Below are 18,773 nucleotides of genomic sequence, written 5' to 3'. Positions count from 1 at the left end.
AGGGAGTCAGATCCGCTGCCGGAGGTTTGGCTCCGCAGAAGCGCAGAGTTGGGTGTTTGCGCGGAGCGAGCAAGTTCCCTGGCAGGAACTGGTTCTCTTTGGGATTTTGGCTGGGGGATGGGCGGGGGAGATGGCGCTGGCGAGCGCCTTTGTTCCCCACCAAACTGAGCTCTGTCGTCCGGGGGCTCAGCAGCTCTCCTTCCCTTTGTCCTCCAGCCTTCCCGCTTTCTGAGCAGAGCTGTTAACTTATGACCTCCCAGCCGCTAAGTCGCGCTTGCTGTCGGAACACAGTCCGTCAGGCCCCTCCGCTTTTTGCAAGCCAGACTCGGGGGCTCTGCTTGGCCGGCGAGCCGCCCCTCCGCCCCGGCTCCCTCCCGCCAGTCCGGGGAGCGCGCACCGCCTCGCCGCCCTTCCTACCCTCTTCCGTGGGCCTCTCGTCTGCGCTTGGCTCCGGCGACTCCGTTCTGCTAATCCTCTGGCGGTTTTCTGGGTTATTTAGGCAGGTGTAGGTGGAATCTAAGTGATCAGCAGGACGCGCGGTGAGCCCAGCGTCCTCCTACGCCGCCATCTTCCAAACCATTCGCCATTTATTTCTCAAGACGGCAGTCTTAAGAGGAAGTTTCTCAGTCTTCTCGGACTGACAGGGAACCACAAACCATGTGCATGGTCTGCCCTGTCAGGGCTTCTCTCATTGCCTCCAACCAGACACCTAGCAAGTTGGATGCCATCCTGAGCAATGTCCCAATAGCTCGCTCAAGAAAACCGGCCACCCCAAGCCTAGAGCCTGAGGAGGTGCCCCGCTGTGGGAATATTAGGAGGGGCCACGCTCAGGAGGTGGAAGACATCAGTGATGGGAACTTAGCTCCAATGTTCTTGGAGCCGCAGCCTCTGGGAATGCCAACACCCCCCCCCCCCCCGCCTTTTGGCCCAGTTCGGGGAATCTGGGTGGGTTAACCTTCGCCCAGCTAGTTTACATTTCCTCAGGCAGGCTTGCTGAGAGATGGATGGTGCGTGAGCAATGGGGATGCCCACACCGCATTCCTTCCTTCTCCTAATGGCTCCCCTTTCTCCGTGTTTCACTTCGTGACTGCTCTAGGAGGCTGTGGGTCCCAAATTATCTCTTCAGTCCATCTAAGAAAAACAATGGGATTGCCATAAACACATTCACATTGAGGTATTTGAGATTTAATGGGACGTTCCCTGCATGCTTTGCCTTGTAACAGAGGAGATAGGAGAGAGCAAATCTTTACAGAGAACTTCGGGCACTGACATACAGCCTATGGCTGCCTTCAAAGACACATAGAAGTTTTGGGTTAGCACAGTCCCTGAAATCACCCTCACTTCACAGAGGAGGAAACTGAGGCCCGGGTAAGGAAAGGGACTTGCTCCTAGTACTTAAAGAGTTAGCAGCAGAGAACTCAAGTCTTTGTATCTTGTGGTTCTATCATCCCCTAGGATATTTTCCTTCTCTGCATAGTCAAGATCGGTTCATCACCCACTATGACTGTGTTTTAGCTCCTAGGAAGAGAGGAAGAAAAAGTACAGGGTAAGCCATTTTCTTTGTTTTTTAAATTCAAGTATAATTAACATCCAGCATTACATTACTTTCAGGTATACAATATAGTGATTCAATAATTCTATACATTACTCAGTGCTCATCATGAGCACCCATCAGGTGCACTCTTGATCCCCTTCATCTCTTTTACCCATCCCCTCAGGTAACCACGGATTTGTTCTCTATATTTAAGAGTCTGTTTTATTGTTTTGTTTTTCTGTTTTTTCTTTGTTTCTTTGTTTAATTTCTTAAATTCCACATTATGAGTGAAATCATATGGTATTTGTCTTTCTCTGACTGACTTATTTCACTTAGCATTATATCCATCCATGTGTTGCAAATGGCAATATTTCATTCTTTTTTATGGCTGGGTTTATATATATATATTATATATATATATATAGTGGGTGTGGGTTAAATGGGTGACAGGTATTAAGGAGGGCGGTTTTCGGGATGAGCACTGGATGTCATATGTAACACATGAATCACTGGGTTCTACTCCTGAAGCTAAGACTACTCTATATCTTAACTAACTTGAATATAAATAAAAATAAAAAATAAAAATAACAATGGAAATCACTCCTCTACTTAAAAAATAAATAAATAAAGGGGCACCTGACTGGCTCAGTTGGTGAAGCACGTGACTCTTGATCATGGCATAAGTTCAAGGTCCATGTTGGGTGTAGAAATTCCTTAAAAATAAAATCTTGAAAAAATGTTTCAGGGATTTATGTTGAAATAAAACAAGAGAATGGGCAGCGATAGGAAAGTGGCAGTTTCTAAAACATGCTAATTTGATTTCCCATGTAGAGGAAAGGCAGTTTTAGAGGGGAAGTGGGTTGCTGCTAGGCTAGGGAGGGTCTGAGACAAAGCCAATGAAGGAGGAACAGTGTCTGAAAGTTGCCAATTTGGGTAAAGGGCAAGCCAAAAGTATGTTTATGTATTCTGGACTGGCTACCAATAAAATTTAGCAGAATGGGATACAGAGATACAATCCTGATCAGAATGTCCCTGGTAGAGTCACTTCTGTCTCTAAGCTGTGTCACTCTGGCCTCTTTACTCAGTTCCACTTGCCTGACTTGAGATGTTAGGTTAGTCTCCCTATCTCATGTTCTTTGCGAAGGGCATCTTCTCTATATCGACACAGAAATCTGAGAAAGGGGAACTGAATATTTCTAGACTAGTTCAGGTCAGTGCTGTCATTCTCTGAGGTTGGCATACCAACTGCTGGGAGTCGATAACAAGGCATTGCAATACACTCACAACTAGACAGAGGCAGCTACTCCAGCTGCCATCAGTCCATTGAAATGAGGTGTAAAGCAAAGACAGGTACATGTTCAGGCAAGTGATCACCACCAAAAGGTCTAAGAAAAAGGGGAAACCCGGCCCTATACAGGAGTCCTTGGAATAGAGGAGCCCAGTAGCAGACTGGTGCCATGGAATAAAGAAGTCCAAGAAGCTGGCAACTACCTGTCCATGGGGAGCAAAGCAAAGCTACTGAGTCTAGCTCTCTAGCCCCAAAGTGGTGTGACAGGTCTGAGCATTCTGGGAATTCAAGGAATAAGGAGTCAGGATGGAGACCAGAACAGATGCAGAGTATTATGAGCTATGGTGTTCACATAAGGACAGAGGGAAGGTCAGTCAAGGAGCAGTATCTCAGGGTTTAAGCTTTATCATGAAATTCAAGAGAGAATGGAGGTTATGCCCGCATCTCTGCCCGATCCATGTTATGTCTACATCCTCTACTCCATACTCAAATTAGAAAATTGGGTATCATCCTTGACTCTTCTCTATTCATAATTACCAAATTCTATCTGTTCTATCTTCTGATGTTCTCTCAAAGCAATCCAATTATCTCCTGCCCTTCTGCCATTACTTAGTCCAACCTATCTCTCTCTCTCTCTCTTTCTCAGATTACTGCAATAGCTTTCTCATTAGCCCCCAATTCCACTTTTGCTGCCCTAAAATCCATCTGTTATGCATTGAGTTGAATACTCCTCACCAAAGAAAGTTCATATGTTGAGGTCCTAAATCCCCATAGCTCAGAATGTGACTGTATTTGGATACAGGTTCTTTAAAGAGGTAATTAAGTTAAAAAAAGGTCATTAAGGTGGGCCCTAACACAATTTAACTGGTGTCCTTCTCAGAAGAGGAAATTTGGACACAGGTAGGCACAGAGGGAAGACAATGTGAAGGCACAGGGAGAAGATGGCCATCAACAAACCAAGGAGAGAGGCTGCAGAAGAAACCACAACTTGATCTTGGACTTCTATCCTCCAGAACTGTGAGAAAATTAATTTTTGTTGTTTCTGCCACCCAGTCAGTGATACTTTGTTATGAAAGTCCTATCAAATTAATACACCATCATGCACACTGCCTTCAGAGTGACCTTTATTAAATGCAAAGTTGGTCATGTTAGTTTTCTGGTTAAATCTCTCAGTGAGCTCCTGCTTTCAGTCTAACAAAGAACAACCAAAAACCCTGGGTATATATGTGTGTAAGCATTGGAAGTTGCAAAAGCAATCATCATCAGAGAAGCCAAGATTTTAAGAAGGTTGAATCACCAAAGGAGAGTTATTTTTTCCTAGGGGACATTTGCAAATTCTGGGTGCATAGTAAGAGACTGAGAATCTGGGCTTTGGCTAGACAGAGGGCCCCTACTGGAGGACACAGGAAAAATAGCCTTTGTGGTTATTAGGGGCAGATTTGAGGGACCAAGACCCCAGTGAAAACAGAAATGGATTTAGTATCGTAGGTCAGGATTTACTTCTTTATTTAAGGCTGAATAATATTCCATTGTATGTATATACCATATTTTCTCTATCCATCCATCTATTGATAGATATTTAGGTGTTTCCAAATTGTGGCCATTGTGAATAACACCGTGATAAACATGGGGTGCGGATATCCCTTCAAGGTCTTGATTTCAATTCTTTTGGATAAATGCCAAAAAGTGAGATTGCTGGGTCATATGGTAGTTTGTTTTTAGTTTTTCTGAGGAACCTGTATACAGTCTTCCATAGCAGCTGCATCAATTTACATTCCCACCAATAGTGTACAAGGGCTCCAGTTTTTCTACATTCTCACCAACATTTTAATCTCTCTTTTAGAATAGCTATTTTATTTATTTATTTTTTTAAAATAATTTTTAAAAAATTTTTAAAAATGTTTTTATTTATTTTTGAGACAGAGAGAGACAGAGCATGAGCGGGGAAGGGGCAGAGAGAGAGGGAGACACAGAATCCGAAGCAGGCTCCAGGCTCTGAGCTGTCAGCACAGAGCCCAACGCGGGGCTCAAACCCACAGACTGTGAGATCATGACCTGAGCTGAAGTCGGACGCTTAACGAACTGAGCCACCCAGGTGCCCCTAGAATAGCTATTTTAATAGGTGTGAGGGGATATCTCATTGAGACTTTGGTTAGCATTTCCCTGATGATGAGTGATGTTGAGCATCTTTTCATATACCTGTTGGTCATTTGCATGTCTTATTCAAGAAATATCTATTCAGGTCCTTTGCCCATTTAAAATCAGGTTATTTCTTTTTGGTTTTGTTTTCTTTTGGTAATTAGTTGTAGCAGTTTCTTGTATATTTGGGATATTATCTCCTTATCGGATATATGGCTTGCAAACATTTTCTCCTATTCTGTAGGTTGCCTTTTCACTGTGTTGACTGTTTCCTTTGCTGTGCAGAAGCTTTTTGGTTGATGTTGTCCTACTTGTCTATTTTTGCTTTTGCTGCTTATGCGTTTGCTGTCATATCTGAGAAATCATTGCCAAGACCAATGTCAAGAAGTTTTTCCTCTATGTTATCTTCTAGGAGTTTTAGATTTACAGGTCTTATGTTTAAATTTTTAATCCATTTTGAGTTTATTGTTATGTCTGATGTAAGCGTCCAATTTCATTCTTTTGCATGTGAATATCCTATTTTCCCAAAACCATTTATTGAAGAGACTCTCCTTTCCCCATTGTGTATTCTTGGCACAGTTGTTGAAGATCAATTGACTGCATACATATAGGTAATATGGTTTTTTTTAAGTAGGCTTCATACCCAGGGTGGAGACCAACACAGGGCTTGAATTCATGACCCTGAGACCAAGACCTGAGCTGATATCAAGAGTCAGATGCTTAACCAACTGAGCTACCCAGGCACCCCGGTAATATGTTTTGAAATTAGAAACTGATCCCTTCACAACTGCACCAAGAATCATAAAATACCTAGGAATAAACCTAACCAAAGCTGTAAAAGATCTGTATGCTGAGAACTATAGAAAGCTTATGAAGGAAATTGAACAAGATACAAAGAAAGGGAAAAACATTCCATGCTCATGGACTGGAAGAATAAATATTGTTAAAATGTCAATACTACCCAAAGCTATCTACACATTCAATGCAATTCCAATCAAAATTGCACCAACATTCTTCTCGAAGCTAGAACAAGCAATCCTAAAATTTGTATGGAACCACAAAAGACCCCAAATAGCCAAAGTAATATTAAAGAAGAAGACCAAAGCAGGAGGTATTACAATCCCAGACTTTAGCCTCTACTACAAAGCTGTCATCATCAAGACAGCATGGTATTGGCACAAAAACAGACACAGAGACCAATGGAATAGAATAGAGACTCCAGAATTGGACCCACAAAAGTATGGCCAACTAATCTTTGACAAAGCAGGAAAGAATATCCAATGGAAAAAAGACAGTCTCTTTAACAAATGGTGCTGGGAAAACTGGACAGCAACATGAAGAACTAAACGAGACCACTTTCTTACACCATTCACAAAAATAAACTCAAAATGGATAAAGGACCTGAATGTGAGACAGGAAACCATCAAAACCCTAGAGGAGAAAGCAGGAAAAAAACCTCTTTGACCTCAGCCGCAGCAATTTCTTACTTGACACATCTCCAAAGGCAAGGGAATTAAAAGCAAAAATGAACTATTGGGACCTCATCAAGATAAAAAGCTTCTGCACTGCAAAGGAAACCATCAACAAAACTAAAAGGCAACCGACGGAATGGGAAAAGATATTTGCAAATGACATGTCAGACAAAAGGCTAGCATTCAAAATCTATAAAGAACTCACCAAACTCCACACCCAAAAAACAAATAATCCAGTGAAGAAATGGGCAGAAAACACGAATAGACACTTCTCTAAAGAAGACATCCAGATGGCCAACAGGCACGTGAAAAGATGCTCAATGTCACTCCTCATCAGGGAAATACAAATCAAAACCACACTGAGATACCACCTCATGCCAGTCAGAGTGGCTAAAATGAACAAATCAGGAGACTATAGATGCTGGAGAGGATGTGGAGAAACGGGAACCCTCTTGCACTGTTGGTGGGAAAGCAAACTGGTGCAGCCACTCTGGAAAAGAGTGTGGAGGTTCCTCAGAAAATTAAAAATAGATCTACCCTATGACGCGGCAGTAGCACTGCTAGGAATTTACCCAAGGGATCCAGGAGTGCTGATGCGTAGGGGCACTTGTACGCCAATGTTTATAGCAGCACTCTCAACAATAGCCAAATTATGGAAAGAGCCTAAATGTCCATCAACTGATGAATGGATAAAGAAATTGTGGTTTATATACACAATGGAATACTACTTGGCAATGAGAAAGAATGAAATCTGGCCTTTTATAGCAATGTGGATGGAACTGGAGAGTGTGATGCTAAGTGAAATAAGTCATACAGAGGAAGACAGATACCATATGTTTCACTCCTATGTGGATCCTGAGAAACTTAACAGAAGACCATGGGGAAGGGGAGGGGAAGAAAAAAAAGAGGTTAGAGAGGGAGGGAGCCAAACCATAAGAGACTCTTAAAAACTGAGAATAAACTGAGGGTTGATGGGCGGTGGGAGGGAGGGGAAAATGGGTGATGGGCATTGAGGAGGGCACCTGTTGAGATGAGCACTGGGTGTTGTATGGAAACCAATTTGACAATAATTTTCATATTAAAAAAATTAGGAAGTGTGATAACCCTAGCTTTATTCTTGCTCAAGATTGCTTTGGCTATTCAGGGTCTTTTGTGTTTCCATATGAATAGTAGGATTTTTTCTTTATTTCTGTAAAAAATGTCATTAGGATTTTCATAGGAATTGCATTGAATCTGTAATCAGTTTGGACAGTTTGGACATTTAAATACTTTAAGTCATGTGATCCATGAACATGGGATGTCTTTCCATTTATTTGTGCCTTTTTAAATTTCTTTCATAATTTTTTTTTGTACTTTCCAGTGTATATGTTTTTCACTTCCTTGGTTAAGCTTATTCCTAAGTATTTTATTCCTTCTGATGCTACCATAAGCGGGATTGCTTTTTTAATTTCCTTCTTTTTAAAAGTAGGCTCCATGCCCAATGTGAGGCTTGAACTCATGACCCTGAGATCAAGAGCTGCATGCTCTACTGACTAAGCCATCCAGGTGCCCCTTAATTTCTTTTTTGGATCGTTCCTTGTTAGTGTATACAAATGCAACTTATTTTCATATACTGACTTTGTACCTTGCAACTTTACTGAAATCATTTCTTAGTTCTAAGTGGGGTTTTTTTTTGGTGGAGTTTTTAGAGTTTTATATACATAAGAACATGGCATCTAAAAACAGAGATAGTTTCATTTCTTTCTTTCTGATTTAGATGTCTTTTATTTCTTTTTCTTGTTTAATTGCTCTGGCCAGGACTTCCAGTACCATGTTGAACAGAAGTGGCAAGAGTTGGTGTCCTTTCCTTGTTTTCATCTTAGATAAAAGCTTTCAGTTTTTTACCACTGAGTATGATGTTTGCTGTGGGCTTGTCGTATATGGTGTTTATTATGTTAAGGTAAATTTCTTGTATGCCTAGTTTGTTGAGAGTTTTTTTTTTTTATCATGAAAGGGTGATGAATTTTTGCAACTATTGAGATGATCATACAATTTTTAAGTTTCATTCTGTTATTATGGTGTATTGCTGATTTGCATATATTGAGTCATCCTTTAATCTAGTGATTAAGAAGGTAAGTATAAAGTCTCAAAAAAAACCCCAAAAAACAAAGTGGTGTTTTGGGCAGTCTCACTGTGCTGAGTAGATAAGAATTAGAGTTCAAGATCTGCCAATGGTAAGGGCTTCATTGAACACACAAGATTATCAGCTGAAAGTTCTGCACAGTAATGCTTTAGAAGCAGGGGCAAAAGAGAAGTAGAAGGGCTTTACCAACATTGAACCTGGCCTTGATTCAACTTAGTCACTGATTCAGTAAAAGTGGTCTGCCCTTACTTGATCTACTTAACAGAGAAAAGAGTAAATTCTCTCTGAGGGAAGATAACATCATCTAGAGTCTATATATTTATTTATACTCAATTGGTTGACATTCATTCAAAATTTTCTAGGAATTATAAAGAGACAAGGGCATATGACTTAAAACCTAAAAAACAAAACCAAAAACCAGACAATAGATACAAACCCACAGGTGGTCCAGATATATAAAGAATAGGATACAAGGAATTTCTAATAACTATATGTTCAAAAAATAAAGGAAGAGATGGGAAAATATATGAAAAGAAAAATTCAATCCAGTCATTAGGATCCATAAAGAATCAAATTAATATTTGGCCCATGATTAGCAATATCAATAGAATGCAGCATAAGTGAAGTTTTGCTGGTTCTAGGCATATTCTTTAAGAGCAATGGTAGTTTTTACTCTCTCTCTCTCTCTCTCTCTCTCTCTCTCTCTGTCTCTCTCTCTCTCTTAGAACACTCATTTTGGGGAGTCCAAATGAGAAGTTTGGCTCCCCTGCTGGACACATCATGTGGAGAGGAGAGTCTCTGAGATTTTATGTACAGGAAGAGAGGGATAGTCATCGCAGAGACCCAGTCGAGCGTCTAGATGACTCCAGTTGCCATCTGACTCTAACTGCATGAGAGACCCTGAGTAAGACCAGCAGAAGAACTTCCCAGTGGAGCCAGCTAATCCACAGAACAGTGAGAGAAAACAGATTGATGTTTTAGTCATTAAATTTTGGAGTAGTTTGTTAGGTGACAATAGATAGTAGAAATACTCTCCTTCCTGATTGCCCCATAGCCCATACTATGAGGTAGGGTCATGGAGATCTGATATCTGACCATCCCTGAGCACACAAGGCTAGATTTCCTTGTTGGAAACCTGTTCAAATCTCTGTGAAAAAGACTTTGTTCCTGTATCATCCACACTTCTGTGTGAGCCAAGCCTCACACAGATACCATCCCAGAAAGTATTATTCCAGGTCTTCTCTTGAATTGTGTAAGAAAGACTTCAGTCCCAGATCTTGGCAATTCTGGTATCAATGGGTAGGTGGGGAAACCTCTCTGGCTGACTCATAATCAGTAACTCAGATAGGTGGTCTCCTCCCTCTACATGCTTGCCTGTCCAGAGGTTAATAATTGTTCAAGAGTATTGCCTTTCAAGGGAACCATATCCCCCCACCCACCACCACATACCCTTACAAGTCCTGGTTTCGCTCAAAAAAATCTCCCATATGAATGCATGATATCATCCTGAGGTTTGCATCAGATCGAGTTCAGGGCACATCCCCTCTCCCCTGCATCACTCTGCTTCAGACTTAGAAGACATATTGCCTCTGGCTTTATTTACTTATTTTCATTTTGTTAACATTTCCACCTGAACAGGTCCTGTGAAAATGTTAATTTGCTGTCATAATAATTTTAAAGTACATTTTGGATGTAGCTGCTGAGCATATCATCCAAGAAGACCACTTGTATAAAGCAACCCACCTTATATTGTTTTATTTACAACGCACATCCTTATGTTATAAATCTAGCCAACTCAGTTATCCATCCAGGCTACTGAAAGGGCAAGGTGGTGTAAATAATCTAAAACATAGGAGAAAAGGTCATTTATATTTGTTTTGGGACTGTATGATAGATTTTTCCAGCAGCAGCAGGTGTTCCTAACTATGATTGTGCTAAGGCTAATACTAGAATTAGCGTTCACACTCTGAGCATATACCTGTCAAGAACATGTTGGGTATCTGAGCAGGGAGAGCTGACCAAAGACTCAAGAAGGTGTCTGATGTAAAATTTGCCTGCCAAGTCTTGAATCCTCTTTTTGTAACTGATCTATCAGACTTTCCGTATGAAATGAGAGCTGTTCCTCAATTTGACAGGCTGCATACCAACCCTAAAGATGCCATCATTTCTGACATTCTCAAAATCTCTCTTTGTGATTCGCCTCCAAACTCTGTTCTCCTTTTGTCATGAGAGATCCTGGGCTGCTGTATTAATGCCTCCATTGCAATGTCTGTCCCTGATGGATTTTTGTGGCCAGATGGGAGGCTTGATAGGGAGGCCGGGAAGAATGCGCTGGAATCAGCCATGATACTTCTTTATCCCGATTACTCCTAAATTCCCATCCCTGGCTCAGACCTCTCTCAAAATCTAGTGCTGTGTCAGTCTGCCTATTATCTCCCCCTGAATGTCCCACAGGACCTTCTCCTGAACTTCTCTTCCTCACTCCCTTCCAAACCAACTTCTTCTATGTTTTTTGCATCGGTGGCAGGTACCACTATCCACTCTTCACACTTCTTTGTCTTTCCTCATCTTCTCCAATTCTTGCTTTTACCCCAGTTATCACTTCTGTCCACCTACCTCTCTCCACCCTCTCTTCCACTCAGACCAGGGCTCTATCACCTCTCGTCTGGTCTACTCAATCATTCCCATAACAGGCTTCCTTGCATGGAATGTTGCTCCCTGCCGCCATCCATCCTCCACAGATCAAAGACAGGGAAGAGTTGTTTTTTTTTTTTTTTTAATTTTTTTTCTTAACGTTTATTTATTATTGAGACACAGAGAGAGACAGAGCATGAGCATGGGAGGGGCAGAGAGAGGAGGAGACACAGAATCTGAAGCAGGCTCCAGGCTCTGAGCTGTCAGCACAGACCCCGACACTGGGCTTGAACTCACAAACCGTGAGATCCTGACCCGAGCCGAAGTCGGACGCTCAACCGACTGAGCCACCCAGGCGCCCCTCCTTTCTTTTTTTAAATGTTTATTTGTTTTTGAGAGAGAGAGCAAGCGGGGAAGAATCAGAGGGAGAGGTGGACAGAGGATCCAAAGCAGGCTCTGTGCTGACGGCAGAGAGCCCGACGCTGGGCTCAAACTCACGAACCGCGAGATCATGACCTGAGCCAAAGTCGCACGCTCAACCGATTGAGCCACCCGGGCACCCCAGAAGAATTGTTCTAATATACATATCTCATCAAGGCACTCCTGTGCTTAATGCTTTCCCATTGCCCTTAGGGCAAGGTTTAAAGTTTGAACTCCTTGCCTCCTCCACAAAGGCCTTGCACAAATGTGACCCCTGCCAACCTTTCTAAGCTTTATGTCATGTGTCTCTTCCCTTTGGTCTCACCACTTCAGCTGTGCTCTATTTTTCTCAATCTCAGGCATGCCAGGCTTTCTAGGCTCTGGGCCTTCGTCGAGGTCCTTCTCTCAGCCTGGAGCACCCCTTCACTTTCCTCTTCGTCTGAGTCCTCTCCATTTCTTCAGATCTGGACCAAAATGCCACCGACTCAGGGCAATTTTTTCTGACACTCTTGGTGTTCATGTCTCCCTGTTTTATGCTCTCCTAACCCCCTGGACTTCTTTGTGGCTCTCCTCAGACTGTGGGTGCCACAAAGGGATGGGACATAGATGTTTTTTTCCCTGCTCAAGTTGTTAGCACAGTGGTTGGAACAGAATAGCAAGCAACTCAGTAAATACTTTCTGGCTGGTTGAATAGCCCCTACCTGGCCTCCCTTCCTCCAGGCTCTTTCCTTCCAACCTATCCTTTCTAGCACCCCTAGAGTGGTTTCCACGCCTGGGATCTGAGGCACAGCTCCACTCGAGTCACATTTGAGCTAAAAAAGAATAATCAGTTTCCCCCTTGCTTACAGGATGAAGTCCAAATGCTTTTGTATGATATGACGTCAAGATCGTCTGTGATTTGATCCTAAACTTCCCAACCAACCTTATTTGTCTGCGTTAGCTTCTGCTTACAGGAGTCTACATTCCAGTCAAATGAAATTGCATGCTCTTTCCTGCCCAGGTGTCTCGGTTTCTAGTCTCTGTGTCTTTGCTTGTGGAGATCCATCCATCTGGCAGGCCCTTACAGCATTTCTGCCTGGGTCCTGCTTCAAAGCTTTGTCCTCTGTGCGGTGTTTGCAGTTCCCCTCCCAGCCGGAAATGACCATTTGTTCCTGTGAACATCGCTGTCCTCTCCGCTTCTCTTGTGGCACTGATCTACTAGATTGTAAACCGCGGGAGAGAAGGACCAGGCCATTTCTGCGTAGCTGACAGGACTCAAGTGACACGACAGGTGTGGGGCCTATTTGCAAGTCTACGCTCGTTTCATAACCTTGTACTGGAAGTGTGGGCCAAGGACTAGCTGCCTAGGTGTCATCAGGGACTTGTCAGTAATTCACAATCGCAGGCCTACCAGACTCACCAAATCAGAATCTGCATTTTAACAAGGTCCCCAGGTGATCTACGTGCACATTAAAATGGAAGAAGTCGTGCACTGTCTTATTACACAAGGGAGCACACATCCTCAAAAAAAAAAGACAAACACCACATCTTGTAATTCAGTGCTCTCAGACCTGGTACCAATTTACAGACCGGCTGCACAGCGTGTGTCTCTGCTTCTGCATTACCAGCCCAATTCCATCTGGCTCTTAGTTCGGGACCCTCCCCTTCTCCAACAACACGGTTCAGAACCCCATCCTAGGTAAGGGAAGCCGTTTCTCCTATTAGAGATCTGTGAACGCGCAAAGCTGGCCCCAATCAGGGAGAGAAGCTGCCATTCTTTGCAGCTTGCCTTAATCAGAGCAGTCTCTGGCCAAGCTGTGAGTCAGGCCTTGTGTCCTCTGTTAATCATCAGTGAAAGGAATGCCACGGAGTGATGTCAAGTGAGTTTTAGAGCAAGCCACTCCTAGAAACATCTGGAGCTGGCAGAGGATCGTGATTGTGAATACGGATGAGGGGAACAATCGAACGATTTGAATGAATCATGGTTTTAAGTGTCTCGTACAAAATGTATTTGTATTTGATCTAAAGAGGCAAACAACTAAGCAATGCTTTGGCTTCTTAGGTTTTAGAAAAGAGGTCGTGACTCCATTTAAAGGACTTTGTCTCCTGAACCTTCTCTCTCCCCAGATTGAACAGGAATAGCCTTCTCTTCTTCCCTAGGCCCTACTTAATTATCGCCACAGTCCAAGTGTTAGATCCAGCGCCCACCTTGCCTGCAGATGCTGACGGTCCCGTTGAGCAGATCCTCTCACTTTGCCTTGCGCTGCGGAGAAACGTGGTAATTGGCAAGGCCCTCAAGTTCAGGCAAAGCTCATACCGGGAAGCGGCAAAACCCGTCGATTTTGCCTTGGGCACGTATTTGCTGAGGAATGACTGTCCCTCAAGCCTCCTCACTCTCCTTTGAGCTGCCTGGCTTCTCATCAGAGCCACACCCAGACTGAGCCGGGAGTGGCTCCAGACTGGCTTCTGTCTGACACTGAGAAAGAGAGCTATAACTGTCCTTCTGTCGCCGAGACGACAGAAAAAGCAGGGCTTGCTGGCAAGTGTTGTTGCAGGCCCCTGACTGTGTGCACTTAATCAGAAGTGTCTGTTGTCAGATAAGGCTTTGCCAAGCAAAGAAACAACTGTTTTGCATCAGAAACCGAATGATGACAAACAGGCCACTGATGAAAGCTATCCTTCTCATGAGAAAGTTGCCCCTGGACAAAATGGTGAAATAGACTCATTTTCTCTTCAATGATTTCTTCTTTTGCTGGGAGTATCAGTCAAGGTTCTGTAAATAAACAGAACCAACAGGATACACACACACACACACACACACACACACACACACACTCCATCTCTTTCTTGAGATATTTTATATATAGAAAATATAAACCCATTATACATTTATATACGTAATATAAATATAAAATATCTTGGGAGATATTTGAGGGAATTGGCTCACATGTTTGTGGGGGCTGGCAAGTTCAAAATCTGTAGGGTAGGCCAGCTGGCTGAAAACTCAGGCGGGATTTCTACATGGCAGACTTGAGGCAGATCTCCTTCTGTAGTAGACTAAGGCAATTTTGGCATTTCAACTTCATTTCGTATAGGCCATTTTTGGTCCATGTTTCACCCAAACAAACAAACAAACAAACTCCTAGAGTGGGCTACGGCCAGCTGGCTTTCTGCTTATCCGAGGTCATTGGTCTGGAAATACGATGGGGTTCCCTGTCGAATTAGAAGCCAGGAAGGGTAGACGGGGCTATTTGATGCCACCAGCATGCATAGCGGGAATCTCTGGGGGCAGTGTTGAAAGAGCCAAACTCCTAGGAGAGGTCCATGGTAGGCAGTGACTCAAGAGTTATTCTAAGCTCTTCCTTTGCCTTTGAAGCCGCAATAGTTTGGCCCTCCCTGTTCTGTACCGCCCTGTCCTGCAAGGCTGGCCAACTCCTCTGAATTGGAAGAGTACTCACTGGTCTCTTCCTGCTGCTCACGGCTCTAGGGAGCCCAAGGGAAGATCCGATTGGGCCTGGATGCCCCCTTGCCTTGCCATGACCCTGAGAAGCAACCAAAGATCTTCCGTTCATCTCACTTCTACTTTGTGCCACTCTGTGCTGGGCCCGGGGCTTCAGAAAAGAATAAGACGTAATCTATGCCCTTGAGGAGCTCACCACGAGGAGCTCGTCAGTGATTTCAGGCAAGGGGTATAAGAGGAGACCTGCCTTCCTCCCTGGGTGCTGATGTTCCCTCCCCTTTCTATCCTTTTCTCCAAAACCCAGTGACCCTTACATCCTCCCTCTCGGCCACAGGCCTTTGTTGGTGTTCTGGTTTCCCACGGTTCTGTACTGCAGTGTACTGGGAAGGCTTACCTTCTCCTTGCTCCCAAAATAGGTCTGCCCTACTCTACCATGTGTTCAGACCTTGTTCTTAGCTCATGGGTCATTGGCCATCACTCTGATAAAGCGGAGTGACAACATGGTATGAATAATTGATACTCTATCTAAATTCATTCATTCAACCAACAAATATGTGCCAAAAGCCTACCACGTACCAGGCCCTGTGCTAGGTGCTGGGTATAGAGAGGTAGGTCTGACATGGTTCCTGCTGACAATGAACTTATCATCTAGTTAAGGACACAGACCAACAAGTAAACACGGATAACTGCCACACAATGTGAGGCATGCAATAAGAGCAGTGTGCTGTGAACAGTTGTGACAGATGGAAAGAGTAACTCTTCTTGGCCTAAGAGAATGCAGATCAGGGAGAGAGAAGAGGATGAGTTGCTTCTACAAAAATAAGTAGCAGTTCACCAAGTAAACAAGGCAAAGGAGACTTTCCAAATAGAGGAAACAGCAGGAGCAAATACATAACAATGTGGTCATACACAGCCTGCTGGGAGAATGGAGGTAAGTCAATCCAGTGTGGCTAGATGTGATGCAGTGCATGCCAGGGATTGCACATGTATGAAGGCTATGATGTTTCAGGCGACAAACCTCGGGCTTACTGCTAAGAGCAACAGGGAACTATGGACATTTTTGTTTTCTGGTAATAGCTTTATTTTTATTTAAAATTTTTTTCAATGTTTATTTGTTTTTGAGAGACAGAGAGAAACAGAGCATGAGCAGGGGAGGGGCAGAGAGAGAGAGGGAAACACAGAATCCGAAGCAAGCTCCAGGCTCTGAGCCATCAGCACAGAGCCTGACGTGGGGCTCGAACTCATGAATGGTGAGATCATGACCTGAGCCGAAGTCAGACACTTAACAGACTGAGCCGCCAAAGTCAGACACTTAACAGACTGAGCCACCCAGGTGCCCCATAGCTTTATTAAAATATAATTCATATTCCATGTAATTCACATATTTGAGTATACACTTTGGGGTTTTGGGCATATTCACAAGGTTGTGCAGCCATCACCACTATCTAATTCCAGAACATTTTCATCACCCTAATAAGAAATCCCATACTAATTAGGAGTAACTCCCCAGTCCCCCTATTCTCCAGCCATTGGTGACCACTGATCTGCTTTTTGCATCTCTATATTTGCCTATTCTGGATACTTCATAGAAATGGCATCATACAATATGTGGTCTTTTGTGACTGACTCCTTTCATTTAGCATCATGCTTTTGAGGTTCATCTATGTTGGAGCAGCTATTAGTACCCCATTTCTTTTCATGGCCAAAGAACATTCCACTGTATGGATGTACCACATTTTACTTATCCATTCATCAATTGATGGGCATTTGGCTTGTTTGTAATGCTTCTGTGAACATTTGTGTGCAAGTTTTTGTATGGATATATGTTTTTAGTTCTTTTGTGTATATACCTATGGGTGGGATTTCTGGATGATGTGGTAACTCTATGTTTAACCTTTAAGGAGCCACCAGACTGTTTTCCAAAGCGACTATACAATTTTACTTTCCTACCACCAATGTAGGAGGATTCAAATTTCTTTATATTTTTGCCAACACATATCATCTTTCTTTTTGATGATAGCCATCCTAATGAATGTGACATGGTATCTTGTCATTTTTCTTTGCATCTCCCTGATGACTAATGATGTTGAATATCTTTTCATGGACTTAGGAGCCACTTGTACACCTTTTTTGGAGAATTGTCATTCAGATCTTTGCCCAAATTTTTGTTGGATTGTCTTTTTATTATCAAATTATAAGATTTCTTTGTTCTGATACAAACCCTTATCAGATATGATTTCCAAAAATTATCTCCCACTCTGTGGGTTGTCTTTTCACTTCCTTGATGGAATCCTCTGAAGCATAAAAGTTTTTATTTGGGCGAAGACCAATTAATCACGTTTACATTTTATGGATAGTGCTTTGGCTATCTATATCTAAGAACTCTACCCAACCTGAGGCCATTCAGCCGTAGCCCTAAGGAAGAGTTTAAAACAGGGAAGTGAAATGTGAGGTTTTACAGGGTAAAAAGATCAATGTAGCCATTGCATGGAGGAAGGAAGGCCTTTGTAGGACAAGTCTGAAAGCAGAGAGACTAGTTAAAAGGCTCTGGAAGTAACACAAGTGAAAGATGATGGAACTATGAATGGGTTGTTGAAAACCCAGTGAAAATGAAGAAAGTTGGATGAGTTTGACATCTATCTCAAGGCCATTTCCATTCTCATAACACCAGATCTAGGAGAGTGTAAGTAGAAAGGGAAAATAATATTTTAAAGAGATATTACTTTGGAGGCGCCTGGGTGGCTCAGTGGGTTAAGCATCCGACTTCGGCTCAGGTCCTGATCTCAAGGTTTGTGAGTTCGAGCCCCACATCGGGCTCTGTGCTGACGGCTCAGAGCCTGGAGCCTTTTTCGGATTCTGTGTCTCCTTTTCTCTCTGCCCCTCCCCCAACTTGTTCTCTGTCTCTCAAAAATAAATGTAAAAAAAAAATTTAAAGAGATACTACTTTGGAGCAGCTGCAAAGACTTGGTGTCTAATGGGAGAATTGGAGTATGTGGAGAGGAAGGGAGAGGAGCATTTGGGTCTGAAATGCTGGTAGGATGAAAGCACATGACACAGAAGGGGCAAAAAAGTGGGGACAGGTTGTGGGGATAAAGGAGAAGGAAGAACACTTTGGAAAAAATTAGTTTTGAAAAGCCATGGAGACATCCAAATAAAAATGCCCACTAGCAGTAGGAAATTTAGATCTGAAGCTCAGGAGCAAGGAAAGGCTACAAATGTAAGAAGACAAAAGACGTTTCACATTTAATATTTGGGTGTAAATGTGTTCAGTGCTCTGGAGACATCTTTGGTGTAACCGTTTTCAAAAACCATGTTTGGTCCTTTGTAATCTCTAATACTTATCTGCAACCCCAAGAAGAGTTTTTGTTGTTGTTTGACATTTTTTGGTTTGTTTTTGTTGGGAGAGAGTTGAGTAGAGAATGGTCATGAGGGCAGGGACATAGAGAGACTAGGTAAAAGAGTGAGAGATTGGCACGAAATTGAGATCACAAAGGAAAGAAAGCACATAAGGCCTACAAGAAGCTTCTTCCATAACCAGCCTCCTAAAATTGCGATGGGGTGTTGGGTCAGTGTAAAGTATCATGTTAATGCTCCCCATCCACCACCTCCAATTTTTAGTGAAAGGATCACTTAGCTTTATACATACATGTATCTGACTGTGTCTCACTTGCTTTGTCTTTGTCTTTCGCTGTCTTAGTGTCTCTTAGGTTTTTTTAATTAATCTT

General features: G+C 42.9%; 1 long non-coding RNA gene across 5 annotated transcripts in view; it reads left to right on the top strand.

The window, feature by feature from the left end:
• LOC121025532 (uncharacterized) overlaps positions 1–18,773 on the top strand; it is a 117,737-nt gene that overhangs the window by 31,883 nt on the left and 67,081 nt on the right. For 2 of the 5 annotated variants that reach the window (XR_005788090.1, XR_005788092.1), the window contains exons 2-3: positions 1,456–1,546; positions 9,281–9,509. This is a non-coding gene — a long non-coding RNA (uncharacterized LOC121025532). Of the gene's footprint in view, positions 1–911; positions 1,175–1,455; positions 1,547–3,789; positions 3,840–9,280; positions 9,510–18,773 lie in introns of those variants that run through there. The other 3 variants (XR_005788093.1, XR_005788091.1, XR_005788094.1) reach the window with 3 other exon arrangements.

Source organism: Herpailurus yagouaroundi, unplaced genomic scaffold (assembly GCF_014898765.1).
Source record: "Herpailurus yagouaroundi ecotype Mexico unplaced genomic scaffold, PumYag 67681, whole genome shotgun sequence".
In the NCBI taxonomy this organism is placed as follows: domain Eukaryota; kingdom Metazoa; phylum Chordata; class Mammalia; order Carnivora; family Felidae; genus Herpailurus; species Herpailurus yagouaroundi.
The sequence above is the reverse complement of the archived record's forward strand: the minus strand, read 5'-3'. Positions and strand labels throughout refer to the sequence as shown.